At 39.2% G+C, this 16,209-nt stretch overlaps 1 long non-coding RNA gene and 1 other non-coding gene across 2 annotated transcripts; both read left to right on the top strand.

The window, feature by feature from the left end:
• The first annotated feature begins 8,544 nt into the window (after positions 1–8,544).
• On the top strand, positions 8,545–13,078 carry LOC134401129 (uncharacterized). The gene is made up of 4 exons (XR_010025637.1): positions 8,545–8,606; positions 11,866–11,929; positions 12,392–12,485; positions 12,869–13,078. It is a non-coding gene; the product is annotated as an uncharacterized LOC134401129 (long non-coding RNA).
• Positions 12,219–12,300, top strand: LOC134402043 (small nucleolar RNA SNORD87). The gene has a single exon (XR_010025692.1). It is a non-coding gene; the product is annotated as a small nucleolar RNA SNORD87 (small nucleolar RNA).
• Positions 13,079–16,209: the final 3,131 nt, after the last annotated feature.

Here is a 16,209-nt window from a genome sequence, read left to right as displayed (position 1 = left end):
AACAACAGTAGTTTCTTCTAGCGCTGCACATACACCAGGCATATTTAGTCCAATGTCCTGTTTCCACCAATGATCATGCAGATGCCTCCTAGAAGTGCATACACATGGCAACAAGGCAAATGCTCCCCACACATAGAGGATCAATTTTACAATTGGGCTAACAGCCATTAGTAGATCAGCACAAATCCAGTTCATAAAAACCTCAGAAGAGTTTACAGTGACCCTATTCAGACGAAACACTAAGGCCACAGCTAGACCTAAGGTTTATCCTGGGATCATCCAGGGTTCGCCCCTGGCTGAGCACTGGATCCCCTGTGAGTCACCTAGATGAACAGGTTTGACCCCTGGATGGTCCAGGGATAAACCTTAGGTCTAGCTATGGCCTATGTCACAGTGGTTAAGCATTTTGATGTAAACATGATGGCTTAGTTTGTCGTGTGACCCATTCCTAACCATGGTGGCTACATAATCACAGTTTAAACATTTTCACTAAGCATTTGCTGCAAAAGAGTTAGCGGCCTAACCATGGCTTAGTATGTTCTCCGAACAGGCCCAATGTGGTTTAGCTGATCATATTGAGGAAGGAGTAAAAGAAACCAAACTCCAGCTCTGCACATACATGGGCCTTGCCCATGGAATTATGTTGCATTTTTAAGTGTGTAGTATTAGTGTGTGCTGCTAATAAAACATTGTTTGGAAAATTAAGTTACAACCATCTTTCTTTTTAAAATATCCCCTAAAGTACACTACTTTCTACATTGAGTACATTTGTGTTTCATGACTATTTGACTCCACTGTTTAGATTGTTGTGCTTGTGTGTATCTGCATGCGTGCATTCACACACCCACACAAATACCTGCCAACTAAGGACAATACTTCATGCATCTGATAAAGTAGCCTATACCCCACAAATCGCATGCCATAATAGATCAATTAGTTTTTAATATGCCATAACAAGATTCTTTTTGTTCTTGATGCAACAAATTAACACTATTCTTCTGGAAGTATTTACCATTCAGGTACTCCTCTTGAATGAATTTATTGACCTTTTCTCTGATAAAGTGAATGTGTGTTAATATAAAATGAAAATACAGTAAACCAAACCACTAGCTTGGCATATACACAATGTAAGCAGCTTTGTAGATTGAATCTAGCAATAATATATGTTTTTACAATATAATTTAATATTGTCTGTACTTATCTATGTCTTGAATGTACTAAATATTTGGGGGGAAAGCTTACTTATATACTACAACATGCATGTATGCTTTATAGGTGAAGTGGTCATTAAAAAAAATGGAGATTGCATGGTTAGTTCAATTAAAATATTTGCATGTAAGCAACAGTGCTTATTAAGTGATTTACCCAGTCATCCTCTCTTATTGTATGTATATGGTATACATGATTTACAGAATTATGTTTCAAATTATATTTATATTAAATACTTGAAAACCACTTGAATCAGCCATCCCAGCAGTTCATCTCAGAACCATTTAAAATTTCATTCCCCTGGTTTAGGGTTTTCGTAAACCGATAATAACTACCATTTGAATCACCCACCCCTGGGTCTCATGCCAGAACCATTTAAAATTGCATTCCCCTGGGTTAGCCCTGAAAAACGTGACTTGCCCAGATGTAAGTGCAACCCTGTTGAAAAATCATTTCTCATCCTCTAATGCTACTGTTTCCCAATGCAGCTACTTTTTTAAAAAATGAGTAGTTTAGTAGTTCGTGTCAAAGAAGAGCTTCCAGATGAGGCTTTAATTGTGCCTCCTTTACAGAATTTTACCAGAGTGCGCATGTCCAGATGACATTGTCTTCCATTTGTAATCCTCCCATGTTTTTCTCCCATTTTTTCCATCTTCTTTTCTTATCACAAAAAAATAATCCATTAAGGAAGAAAAGACAGAATAGTGGTGCCGTGTCTTTTAAGTGTTAGAGTGTCATCAGACAGGGAAATCGGATTTCCTTACTGTCGCTTTCCTTCCCGCTTCTGTCCCAGGATACTTCCACTTTCTTCACAGAGGGGAAGAAAGAAGAAGTAAATAATGACTACGTGGCCCATTCAGTGGGCATTTTTATCGTGCAGCTTTTCCTGCACACAGCAGGAAATGGTGGAACATTTAATTAAAAAAACACACGGATTTACCGGAGTCTATTTTGTGACAGAATGAAGGCCAGAAGGAGTGAGAGGCAGACATCGTCGTCTAAAGGACGCGTGAAAAACCGTGAGTGGGCAGTAACGAGCATGCAATAAAATGCTAATCTGATGATGCTCTTAGTCTAGAAGCGCCATAGTTTAAGCATTTCAACAATAACATTCAGCATTTATATTGATCTTTTCAATATTCCAAACTTACTGAGAAACAAACTGTGCACATACGTCTATGACAATAAAAACAAAAAATATGATAAGAGGAAATGGGAGCTACATATTTTATACAGACACAAAGTCCGGTATGCCAATGGTTAGAGGGTAAACACTCACTCCCTTTCTATTCTTTCTCACAGAAGAAGTAGGTACTCTTGATGATGTTTCAGAATCATAAAACACCCTTGATGGTTGTGAAATCCCATTACATTTTTCAGAAATACACTGAAATGGGTACAGCATCTGTCTTGCCAATTGATGAGAGATTAATTTCTCAAACCCATTTCACACCTTAGGCTGAGAAAACCCATTATCTTGGAGAAACTAGTATAAGCTGAAAAGATCGGCAAGCAACTGGGTACCCCTGGTGTTGAATATTAATTTCAAATAAGTGTTTTGGGAAACCAAACATTTTAGGATTTGGGCTTAGGCTACAAATTCAAAATATGAAGCAATATATGAAGGCAGAGTAGTTTGTTCTCAGCATGTTGTTCCTGGATTTTAATCATTTCACGATTAAGAAAGCCCAGAACTATTTTTTTATTCCTTCAAAGTATATACCATGCCATTATAACTACATAATTGTCTATTGATCCTCTTACAATGCAATTTTACAAGCTTACCCAGATGTAAGTTGTCCTGATTTCAGTAAGACCAATTCTCTAGTATATGTGCATAGGATCACAGCCTTAAAATACTTTTTTATGATTTAATTTCGAGTAGATCCAAATGTTGACATTTGAACCCTGGTATGATTCTTTCCCCATTACTAGCACAGCTTTCCTCACTACTAAAAATCCCTGACAAGCTGTCTCAGCCCCCAAATCTCATGACAGTTTCTGTGGGCCTTTCAGGCAAAATGGCACAACCAGTCTTCCCATTTGTAGGTAGGTTATTCTCCAGTCCTGACTAAATTACCTTCTAGCAAAATGTATATAAGTGTCTCATGATTTGGAATACATGCCTCATTATTTTTTGGCATGTAGGCAGAGAGAAAAATAATACGTTATATATAACCGATCCATGATTTGGAGCAAGTTATGAGTTTAATCTCATTTTCATTTTACTCCCCCCATCCCAATCTTTACTTTATACAAAGACGACTGTGTTCTATGTGGTCTCCAAGGAACAAATGGTGAATGGTAGAGAATATATTAACACAGGAATATTTAACTGGAGGGTATAGTAATTACAATTTATAAACAGGAGCCAAATGCACACTGCATAGACCATTTTGAACATACAGCTTATGTACACATATATAATTTTTTAAATATTATGTATGCATTTCCCTTTGTCTGCTCCATTGGCCAGGATCTGTTTTATTTAATCTTGTAATGCAGCATCTAGACAGAGGTTGCTATATAAACAATTTAAAAAGCTTTGCAAATGTATGTGAATTAAATATTTTTGAATCACAAGGAGTGATGACAGCAGTAAAGATTTCTCAAAAAGTTTATACTAATTATGTGATTTGAAGTTTTCTTACAGTAAATGCCAGTTATCCTTAAGAAAGCTTTGTAATAGCAGTTTGGTCACAAATATGCATCCTGATATAGTAAGAAGCATACCACCAAGTTGCACTGAAATACTGGATGCTCCTAAATGAGTTTTTTTTTTAATTGTGCAATCACATTGCCTGACATTCACAGAATTTTATGAGGGATCCAAATGATGGCATCTTCAATTTGTAGTACTCCAATGTTTTTCTACAGCTTCTTCCCTCCTTCTTTCTTACCAGAAAAAAAAACTAGTTAAACAGAAAAAGATCGAACAGCTGCATAATACTTTTTGATTTGAAACACTAGGAACCCTCCATCTGGAAGCACCTATTATTTATTATTTATAAATCATCTAAAATTTATTAAGTGCTGTACACATATTAACAGCAAGACAGACCCTGTCGACAGGGTTACAACCTAGAAGGCAGTACATAATCAGACGAAAGGGATGGAAAGAGAAGAGGAAAACAAGCGATCTCAGGCACCAATTTCCCAAGTTGTAAAGTAGTTCTCATAACGGTCAGCTTGAATGGAAACAGAAACCCTAAGGGCCTCCGTCATTACTTTTACAGCAGGAACACCAGCAGATGAATCTCAAAAGCGGAAGGAGCAGGGCATGGAATCGGTGGTGTAGCGCAGCCAGGGTTTGCAGGGACACACAGCGCGGCACTTTTTATCAGCAAGCACATGATGATTATCGGGCTCCACTCAGAGAATTCCCTGTTCATTCCAATTGTAGCTGCAATATTTCCAGATGGATTTTCTCTGCAGCATGATATAGTTGTGAGTTATCCCTGTTGCATACTACGTATTTTGGGGGTGGCTTAGTCTTTAATAGGCCATCAAAAACCAACAGTTTTACAACAGACCTGCTCTTGGGGGGAAATAAAAACTGCTACAACTGGTTGTTAATTGGGCTCAGTACGGCTGCCTGCATTTTTGGACTCCATGGGGACATGGCTCTGGGGCCTGTCAGGAAGAGCGTCTGCATTTCAAAGTTTACCACTACACCGAATGGAATAAATAAGGACACAAATATAACATGCATCACGCTCTGCCTCCCTAAGGTTAGGGCATGGAGGCAAAGCTCAAAACTTTACTAGCTCCTCCCACCTCTGAGCCACTGCCATTTCCTCAAACTCGTACGAGAAACAGACGCGCGTCCTTCCTGAAGCCGCAATGCAATGTATCTTAAATTGCCACCACGTGGACTAAGTGTGGGCGGCATCAGCAGGCCCGACCCTACTCCATACACAGAGGTCTTACTTCAGTCGTGTAATTAGGGCTAGTATGGGGAACTGTTGATCTGCCCACAAACTGCGGTGCTGGGAACACGGGAGGTGGGGAAATGCTGCTCCATTTTCACGCGGCGCCCCCTTGCTCCATCGCAACCAACATAATCGAACCAAACAGGATAAACCACAGCGCCTAATCAGCCTCGTCCTCCTTATTACTTCCCCCGACCTTCCAACTCGCTTTGCTTCCCTTCTCCCTCTAGGCGGGTGTCATCAAGTTAGAATAACTCCCCGAGCCATTTTGTGTAGATGAGCGTGGACTACGAGTCCCATGATACCCTGCGCGCGCCCACGGCCTATTTCGGAAGAGGCGTCGCTGATTCATCATCTCTCCCTGCCCCCGCGAGAGGGCGCGATTCTCGCGGTACAACTCTTGTAGAGCCCAGTAGGCATAGTTTTTTTTTTTTAAGTTTTTATAAGTCTCTGGCAATTTACTGATCTGAGCCATTGTTGCCTTTTTTATGTGTTTCTTTTTATACTTTCTGTGATCAGCATGATAGTTAAACAGCTTCCGCCGGAGCAGAAAGACAGCGGGAGATGGGGGCGGGGTGGCCCCGAGTCACGTGGTCCTTAGATTTATTATTTAGGTTCCCTCCCAGCACCCGCCCACTTTTCTCTTGGCCGTTAGTGAATGTTCATGCGGCTGCGGAGTTCAGCCGTTTAATAGCGAGAGCGCGTGTCTGAGAACGTGTGGATGGCGGCGGCGCCTAAAGGAAGGTACGCGGCAGGGCTGGGTGGTGCGCGCGTTGTTAAGGCTGCTGCCTGAAGGGAGAGGCAGGTAGGCCTCGAGCCTTGGTGGCGCCAATCCTGATGGGTGGCTTGAGAGGCGGCTGTGTTCCCTTCTTCGTCGCCCTCCTTGAGGCAAGAGTTCGTTCCTAAAGCGTGGCTACCTGCGAGGAGACTCCGGCCTCCAGGGAAAGGCAGCGGTGGCTGCAAGCGGCGTATTTTAGGCGCCCTGTTCATGGGCCGCGTCCGCGCCACGTTTCCTCCCGAGGAGGAGCTCACGTGGCGCCTCTGCCTGAAAATGGCTACCTCAAAGTTGAAGGTCGCTGCTCCGCTTCAGAGCCCTTCGCCCTCCTCGTCCGAGAAGAAGGATGAAACTACATGTCTCCTTTTTCTTTCATCACTTAGTGTCCACTGCCAAAAAGTAAGAGAGGGAAGGAGGACTGTCGAGGGTAAGGCCGCAGCCAGCCTTGCTCCTCCTATCCCTCCTCCATTCAAACAACCTTACACGCCCTCTGCAAACAAACACAATAAATTCTCGCCCCTCAAGTCCAGGTCCAGGTCATGCCTCCCCCAGCAACATGCTCCGCCCGTTCCGCCCCGAGCACACTGCTGAAAGTTTTGGTGAATGACTGGGCAGAGGAGGCAAAATGTATCCTCGATTGCTTGCTTGGTGGGATGGAGGCATTGAGCACCCTGTTGCTGCCCAGAGGGCCGCCTTAGTTGCTCTGAGAGGTATAGTAGATCCTTGCCATTCAGAGGGGAATTGCAGGTGTGTGAGGCGGAGATGACTTATTTTCACACTTGCTCAGCTGCGTCCCCCCCTCTGGGTGGCAGAACACTGGGGATGGAGTTAAGTGAGCCAAATCCTAACTGCTGTGCTACTCAGTGATAGAAAGATAATAAATAAGAGGAAGAGGCAAGGATTAGGAAAGTGATGGTTGCTGCTACCTCTAACTGCTTGCCTAGAATTCTTTAATGCACTCCCTAGGGAGCGCTGTGGGAAGAATTGGGCCCATTCGAGCTATCAAGTGTGAATAGGAGCCAAAGGAAAGTGTCCACTCCTTGGAGGAAGAATCTTCATCTATGCCAGCAAGGACACCCCCCTCTCTCTTTCTCTAGGTGGCACTGTGGGAGAATTTGTTTTCCTAGGCCCAATCCCCATTGCTGCACCATCCAGAGGAAGAGTATGGGTAAGCGAATAAGACAATGGACTCTGCAGGCTTGCATTTTCCTTCTGGATGATGCAGTGGTAGGGATTTGGCCCAGTGAACACAGTTGTTTATGTTGCACTATTTGGGAAAAATATGGAGAATGGGTAGAGGTGGCTGCTCACACTTTCTCTCCAGGCAGCACCATAGGGCCACTCCTTCCTGCTGTGGTGCACACATTGGATGAGCAAGAGGAGATTTTCCACATGGAAATTTTCAAGAGAGACAATGTTGCCTAATTTTGTCCCATGCCTCCCAGAGAAAAAGGGCAAGTAGGTGGAGCAAGAGTAGCCCTGGCTCATGCTCATTCTACATCACTCTCCCTTGGGCAGCATGAGGTGTCCAATCCTTGCAGTTATACCTAGAGGGAATAGGCAGGTGAACAATTAGGGACAGTGGCAACTCTTACTTAAAATCATTATTCGCTTACTTGCTGCCAGAGTGAGCAATTACTTCCCTGTAGTACTTTCCTTCTGTGTCCAGAAGAGGAGGTAGTGCTGCTGCTGTGCATAATACATATGGAGGGAACCCTCTCAGAAGCTTCTGCACACCCATAGCAGCTGTTCAGAATTGTGTAGTTCTCATGAGCTATTCAGGCTCCGTGGCAGCCCAGTGTTGCTGAACTTGTGACAGTGGCCTAGCACTTTGAAGTTACTAGCCTGCAAAAAAATGAACTTGCCTGCTTTTTCCACATTATGAGTAAAAGGCTGTAACACATTTTCAGGTTAAACGTGCTTCCCTCTGCTTTCTCTTCCTCCTCTGCCACCCTGGTTGTTCCACTCTTCTTCCCCCACTCCTTTATCGGGCAGTGGAGCAGGAAAGTTTTCTCATTCTGCTTTTCAGCAGTGTGAAGCACTAGAGAAAGTGCTGAGCCATGGCAAATCACATGATATTAATGAAAATAATTTATGCAATGAATTCAAAGCACTGTCCAAATAAGCTTCTGCAGGCTCAACTCCAAAGGATGTTTTGAAATATGTACAAACATAGCCCTTTTTCGAGATGCCTTTGTTGCGCTACGCATACTTCTAACACTGTCTATAATTGTTGCCAGTGAAGAACATAATTCGTCCAAATTGAAGCAAAAACATACCTGTACTCCACAATGACACAAAGAGTACCAGGCCTTGCAACCATATCAATAGAACAAAACTGGGCCAAACCATTGACTTTGAAGCAGCAGCTTAGATCTTTGTAGCCAAGAAAGCACCAAGAACACCTTTTTGATAATTCTCCAAATTGGGCATTCTGAAGAGGGGAGCCCATCTGTTTGCTATACTAACCATACAAGTTAGGATACCCTTTGGACATTTCCAAATTAGTTGATGACTTTGAAGACCCAGGGCTGCTCCCTTCACTTTACTTGGCAAGTGCAGAACAGAACCATTGAACAGTAGTCCCTTTGGGAAGCCTGCAATAGCTATAACCGTATGTACTTTTCTTTTTAAGAGTCTCCAGCTCACACTTCTTCAAGACCCAGGCTGGCTCCATCTCTTCATTTCTGGTGAGTATTCAATTTTTTTGGTCAGGTTGCTTTAAAGGTGTCTATTTTGAGTCATGCTTTATGACAAGAGTCCCTTAAATTGGGGGGGGGGGGAGGCAGACATTAAGATTGTGGGATCTACTTTGTTTTTCACTAGAACCCCAAGATTCACCAACTGGAGCCAGGTACAAAGTAGTGGCTCAGGAATTGCAGAACAAGGTGTCTGAGTACATGGTTAGTCCAGGAATTGTTTTTGGTTCCAGAACTTGTATACAAGCCCTTCCATACACAAATCTATTCCTGTCTTTCCCCTAAACTTTATTGATTTCAGCAGCCTAGTTTAAGATGGAAAACTCATTTTGCCATCACCACTGGGAGTCAAAAATCCTTGCTGATCCCAATCTACTTTATGCAAGCTCCTGCCTTAAATTGCATAGTAGCCTCTTAAGAGCCAAACTAACTTGGTTCATACTTTTATAAGTAGGAGTAAATTGCACCGCAAATAGTTTTCCCTTAATATGAATGGAAGATTAAGGATGTAGTGTTCGAGCATAAGACGACTTATACAGACTTGAGAGCATTTACACAAGAACAGAGTATTAACATCGCTCATATAGTGGATTATTCAGGTGTAAGCAAGAGGCACTGTTTAGTTCTAAGAGAACTGTAGTCCTACCAGATATTAAAAGTAGTTTGTTTGCAGCACTTTTCTTGTTTTATGTCAATAACAGTTGAGCTACAATGAGATTATAAAATGCAAGTGTGGTATGTGCATGTCTGTTTAGCCTTAAGTTCGAAGTATTGCTGAACTCCCCTAACAAGAAAGCAACAGACAAAATCCATATTGAGATTTTCTTAATTTGGTCATTGACATTTTATAAAACCCTACATCCATGTTTTAGACCAGCAGTACTTGATAGAAAACAGTTTTGGTACCAACTCTCATTTCCCTTGTTGACTGAACTCTAGTTCTGCTAATAAAACAAAAAGTCTTATGCTTCTTGTTTTGTCTCAAAGCGGTTTTCTATCCTAAAAGGCTATTGCCATAGTGCCAATATGCCTCTTGGATAATCCTCTAACTGAAAAGTAGTGGATGTTAATATATATATATATATATATATATATATATTAGTGTATTTTTTAAAAAAAAGAACATACTGCTAGTAGGCCGTGTGTGTGCACACACAACTCTGATATTTTATAAAACTAATATAGTATGTGTGTAATAGATGCTGTGAAAATTACTTCCTTTTAAGTGCATATGAAATTTTCAGATCCTCTTTCATTTTGTGTATTTTGTGTAGAATTGGCCTAGGTTTAAATTAGCTTCATTATTGAAGGAAACCATAGGGAAAATATACTTCTAATATTGATTATTTTGAGTTATTTCCAGTCTGGCAAGTTGTCTAAATGATGATGAATTAGACAGCTACAGATCATTACTGTAGCTGATGTCTTCATAAATCAGTAGCACCAGCTGGATGTCCCAGTTCTAATGATAAATTGCCTCAGTCAGTGGGGAAATTGGTTAGAGAGTTATCTTATAGCCCTAACCCATGACCTTTTCGCTATGTAGCAATGTGTTTAAGTCTGGGGATTCCATTTTATTGAGGCTTTGACTTGATGGTGCTAGGAAACACCATGTACTCAGTTTGAACTGAGCCTGTAGGGAATACATTGTGCTTGCTCAGATAGCTGGAGTCCCAAAGCAATGGAAGCTGTAATCCCTAACCTTAGTTCATCTTTCATACTTGTCAAATAGGATTGACTTAAAAAGCAGTGGTTATAATGCTGGAAACTGGTTGTAATGTTAGGATAAGACTTTGGGGGGAAATGTTTCAAAATATTTTCTTCTAGCTTTTGAATATAAACAATTACAATTAGTCTACTATATCTCCTAATTAGTTATGTTTGATGTTGATTATGCATATCAAACGTATCCACTGTTTGTTCATTGTGTTATGTTTGAAGCGATTGCATGTTACATCTTTTTGTTATAAACATAAATGCAGTGGTTATTCTTTAGAAACAGTGCTTTGGTGCAATCTTTTAACTTTTGCATAGAGGTCCTCCTTTCTGGGCCTTTTTATTGGTTAACATATGAATAGAATATGAAGAGTTTGTATTCAATTAGGTTGTGTCACAAACTGTTATATTCCAGCAAGGGAGGTCAGTTGTGATTAACTGAACAAAATTAGTTATTGAAAATCCCTGAAAAGTGGTTCTTATGTTCATTTTTTGGGAACCTGGGCCAAATTATTATTTATTTATTTATTTATTTATTTATATAGCACCATCAATGTACATGGTGCTGTACAGAGTAAAACAATAAATAACAAGACCCTGCCGCATAGGCTTACATTCTTGGATGTGTTTCTCAGTCCCTTTCAGCAGAGGCTGACAATGGAATCTACTATCACATTTAATTCCAGTGGCTTCAGAATCATATGTCTGGGTTTGACTTCCTTATTTCAACCATGAAAAGATATGAACTCTTGAGAATATAGTTGTATTTGTTAGTTTTCTTCATAATGCATAAAACTGGGAACCCATGCAGCAACTATAAGAGTAAGTCTTTTTAACTCTGTTAATTGGGAAAACTAGGTACAGTTCCTAAGAGCAAATAATTCCAGCCTAGGAAGTAACTTTCTGTGGATCAGCCAACCAGGAGTGAAGTGGTAGTAGATTTTTGTTTTTCAACAGCATCTCTTGCTCTTTCCTATTTAATTGGAGAATGGAAACAAAAGTGGAAGTGCAATTCCTAAACACATGTCTTGAAGTAAGATGCATGTTGTGTATGGAAAGTAATTGTCTACTTTGTGTCTTGGGTGCAGATTAAATAATTTTCACAAAAAGGTTATTACAGGCACAACACTACCCATTATTTCCTGCTTTAAGCAGTATTATGATATTCAGCTTTAAGCAGAAGCAACTTATCCAAATTTTAACTCTAGAATGAGTAACAAATTTATAGTCATCTCTATTCTTGGGAAAAAGTTGGTTCAACATACATCCACCAAATAAGTTGCCATGTCTGTACTTGAACTCTTCAAGGATACTGTAAAGAATTGGATTCCTGATTTCTTAATAAAGACAAGGTCAGGATTGTAGACAATTCCCAAGCAAGTTGCAGCTTCTAGTTGTGATTCAAGACATAAGATGGCTCTGAAACATCCAACACAGACACATTTATATATGTATACTCAAAGAACTGTGGAAATTATTTTCTGAAATATAAAATTATTTATATTAAGTATTGTCAGCTGTTTTATCTCCAAAGATTTTATTTTATGTTTGTTTAGATCCATCAAGCTGACTTATTTGATGGTAAAGAAGAGATAATGGTGAGTGTTGGGTTTTTTTTTATCTTGCCCAGAACAATTTTTTTGTGCTTTAGAAAATTAGGTGTCAGTTAGAAATGCAGGATTTTTTAAAAAAATAATTGACTTCCATTGTCATTTTGAATAAATATTGCTAGGAGGTTGGTGTTACTTCATGTAGCCTCAAATTGTCACATAGATGCTCTTTTGTTTTCTTCCCTGCCATTGAAAATAGTAGTATTTGCAAGCAAACAAAAACAGCAAAATATTTTAATGTAGAAAATTGATGTTTATAGTATAGATTTTACACATTGCTGACACAATGATGATTTCCTTTTGCCGTTTACCCATCTGAATATATATTGATGTGTCTTTTCTAATTCTGAGATGCCAGCAATTCTTTAAATAGATCAGGTAATGTAATGTGCCAGAACATTCAAGTTCTTTAAATATTTTTGTTTTGTTTAAATATTTTTGTTCCTGCAGTGAATACTTGATTTTCTGCCTTCGTGAATTTAGAAGTGAGAAGAGACATTAAAAGTTTCATTTTCATCTATGAAAGAGCTGCTTGGAGTTGGAGGTAATTCTCAATTAACTCTATAATCCATTTATAAGATGCCAGTGTTTGCAAATGTTGTATGAAGTGTCACTTGAAAAAATTGAGCTTGGCTTTTCTGTGAATGATAACAGTTTTGAATTAAAGGTAATAAGCTGCTTAAATTATGAAAGGGAGGCATTCCATTTAAATGCAGGTAGTTGCTAGTAATGATTGAAATATTCACAAAACTGATTTGAGATGCCATTCAACATGGAAAATTCTAAATGTTTGCTTTATGTGCAAACATGTTAATAATTTTTCCTCATAATTGAGATCTGTGAAGGAACCACTTTGATGTGTCAACCAAATTTACAATAATCGGCAGTTAATTAATTTGTCATACTAACTTCTCTTTTTCTTTGCAGGGTAGCAAGGCAATAATTTACAGAATTATTTTTCAATATAAAATTAATTTATGACTTCAAAAGAGCGTGTTTGGTTTTATGTTTTACTAAAGGTTCTTATCCAGGATATTAAAAGCCCTCCAACTTTTTCTGAGAGGATTTTTTACAGATCTTTCATTCTTCATGTTTCCATATTCTGGCCTTTGACTATAGGTTTCATTTTAGTTAAAAAAAAAGAAAAGAAAAAAGTGGGAGCATAATTTTTACTACAATAAAATACTAATCATTGCTGCAATACAAGACTTCATATGAATAGTATAGTTCTGTAACTAAGCATAGGGCATGCCTGAAGGAAGGATAAAATCTTGGGTAGACATCTGGCAGCCCGGGCATAAATTTTGTAGGATGCCATTTTGTTTTGGGCATATACGCGCAGTAGCTAATACTGAATTTCGTAATACTCTGTTCTTGTCAGTATACCTATACTAATTACGACATATTTTTAGATTCCTTATACAATTTCCTATTAGATAAGATCATTTTTACTCCTCTAGGACATTTGAATGTGTCTATTTTGACTCTATTTTGCTAGTATTAAAAGCATTTTTTAAAATTTTATCTAGTTATTTCCTGACAAAAAGTATTTATATTTTGATGTACAAATATAATATGACAGCATTTGAAGAGAAAACAAGTCCACCTAAAAAATCCTATGAGTCTTATGGTCACCATCTGTATAAATTTTGTTGTACAAAATATTAAACTCATGTGAATTTTGTTTCAGATTGACTAAATGAAATGGAGAATAACAAGCAAATTGTTGGCCTACCTCTGTGCCAAGCGAGTGGAACTTCAACAGATGCGGACATTTCAAAATGTATTATATGCCAAAAACACAACGAGGGGAAGACAACAACTACAACAGAAGGAAGACGAAAAATCTTGGCTGCAGCTGAACTACAACAAGATGATGATTTTAAGCGCATCAGTCTCGTTGGACGTGATTGTGAGTGTTATAAATCCTACACACTAAAGAAAACATTACTGAAGAAAAAGAGAGAAAATGAAGCCAAACAACATGAACAATCAAATGTAGACGAAGTGGAAGATTCAGCACTAAAGCTATGCAAAATATTGAGAGGTGATGTTGTTTCTTGTAACCAGCCATCGCCTAACGTGGATCCTACAAATCTTCCGTGTATTATTTGTGGAAAACAGAAACACTGGAACAACAACAACAAAAATAGAATAAGTGGAACCAATTGTGCTCAAACATTTCTTACAGCCACTCTGTTCTTCAAGGATGATGTATACATCAGAACTTGTAATCTTGAAGATCATTCTTCGGTGTTGGGAGCAGATTTATACTACCATAAGCTTTGTCTTGAAACGTATCTCCAAAGATACAAAAAACAAAGTCAGCTGAAGAATGAACAACAAATGCATACCAAAGGCCACAGAATAGAGAATATGGAACCACTTCTTCAAGACATTCTGGATCTAACACTTAGTGAGATATGTGATTATGTGAACAAACAAGCTGGAGAAGGTTCACTTACAAATAAAGAAGTAAAATTGTACATGATAAAAATATTTGGAGATAACATTCAGTTTTGCAAACCACTACAAAAGTATCAGTCTCAACTTGTTTATTCATCAAAGCTCACTGTTGATTAAATAGCAGAAAAACTACATTCTGTAGACTGTATTAGGGAGGCTGGCAAACTCATTAGACAATCGCTCCTGGAAACAGATTTCAGCCTTGACAATGAGTTTGAGGATGCAAACCAGTTAGAAAAATCATGGCAAAAAACACCAATCCCACACCCACTAATTGATTTCTTATCTCATATATTTAATGTGGATAAATTGACCATCCTTTCCCACGTAAATGATGACGACAACAGTCAATCATGTATAACTTCATCTGAAGTAGAAGTAGAGAACAAGAAGAAACAGACAATAATGAAATTGAAGAGATCACCGGACAAACAGAAAATGCTGTAACATGCAGAACGAAAGCCCTTTTTCAGATATTGTTCATAAGGGAAGAATACAATGTTCATAAGGGAAGAAAGAAAACTCCTCTGCATCTGATGACTGGCCATTCAGTTCACGAGCAGTCTAAGAGCAAGCAGCTTATCGCTTTATTCAACAAAGCTGGACTGTCAGTCAGATATTATGGAATCTCGTTGCAACAAAAAAACAAACTGTGAAAAATGACATCAAAGATCAATTGATGGTTCAGAGAAAAGTTGATATTGCCAAAGAGAGGAATGACAATGGCAGAAATTCTAACCTACGATTTGTCACCTTCTTTGTTATTAGATGAGAATGGTGCTACTACCAAGCCCATGAAGTCTCAACTCATGTTGGAGTTGGCAAAAAAAGTAGAAACCCCAGATCTCAGAAATTTCCAAAAAGAACATACCCTGAAAACCTGTGTGGTTGTTGTTGTCACAAATCAGTTGTGAAAGTTGCCAGTTAAGGGAAGTGACACATTTGAAGACCTATTTACGATCCTTGACAGTAATGTGAATGCCATCTGTTTATTCAGTCATGTTGACTACATTTTTGACAGCTACTTTCAAACGTCAATAAAAATGCTGAGAGAGAAAGAAGATCTTCTGTGCAACCACTATTGTTGACTTCCATTGCTACCAATACAAAACTTCCTGTGCAGATGAAAAGATTTTGGGTGTCAGTTGACAACAAAAGTTTTATTCAAGATGCCCTGAGCAAGTTTCTGAAGACAGTATCTGCTAATGGACAATGGGAAACTATCCTTAGCAGTCTGTTGCTTGAAAGTGGACATACTCCTGCGTTAGCAATAAAAGGTGGAAATCAGTGATACTCTTCAAGTAACTATTGAGGAGGCCGACTTACATATTTATTCCTCATGTTTTCCACACCGTTAAACAAGGCTTGCAGCGTATTGTTAAGAGTCTGATGTATTGCACTCCCTCAGAGCATGCACAGAGTGCAAGCACACATCAGCAGAGAGAGAGGTCACTGGCAGCAGGCAGATGTTTACGAAGTGAAGGAATACTCAGACACAGCATTTTGGACTACTAATCTAAGTTTACTTTACAAATATTTACATAGAGCATAACATAGTTGAGGAACTTTTCACAATAGCTCTTCACACAAACTCTCCACACTCTTCAATCACATGTCTCATATTAATAGCCTTGTGAGCCAATCATAGTGTCCACATGCAATATGAACACCGGATTGCATCACCAGGATTGTGTTGCTATGCCTCAAGAAAAAAACATGGGCAAACGGCCTTGGTCAGAGAGCCATCCAGCTGCACATCCTGGCCACTCTCAAAGACCTTGAGATGGCTATCTCAGAGGTTG

This window comes from Elgaria multicarinata, chromosome 7 (genome assembly GCF_023053635.1).
Source record: "Elgaria multicarinata webbii isolate HBS135686 ecotype San Diego chromosome 7, rElgMul1.1.pri, whole genome shotgun sequence".
Lineage (NCBI taxonomy): Eukaryota > Metazoa > Chordata > Lepidosauria > Squamata > Anguidae > Elgaria > Elgaria multicarinata.
Note: the sequence above shows the minus strand (reverse complement) of the source record. Positions and strands in the feature narration are given on the sequence as shown.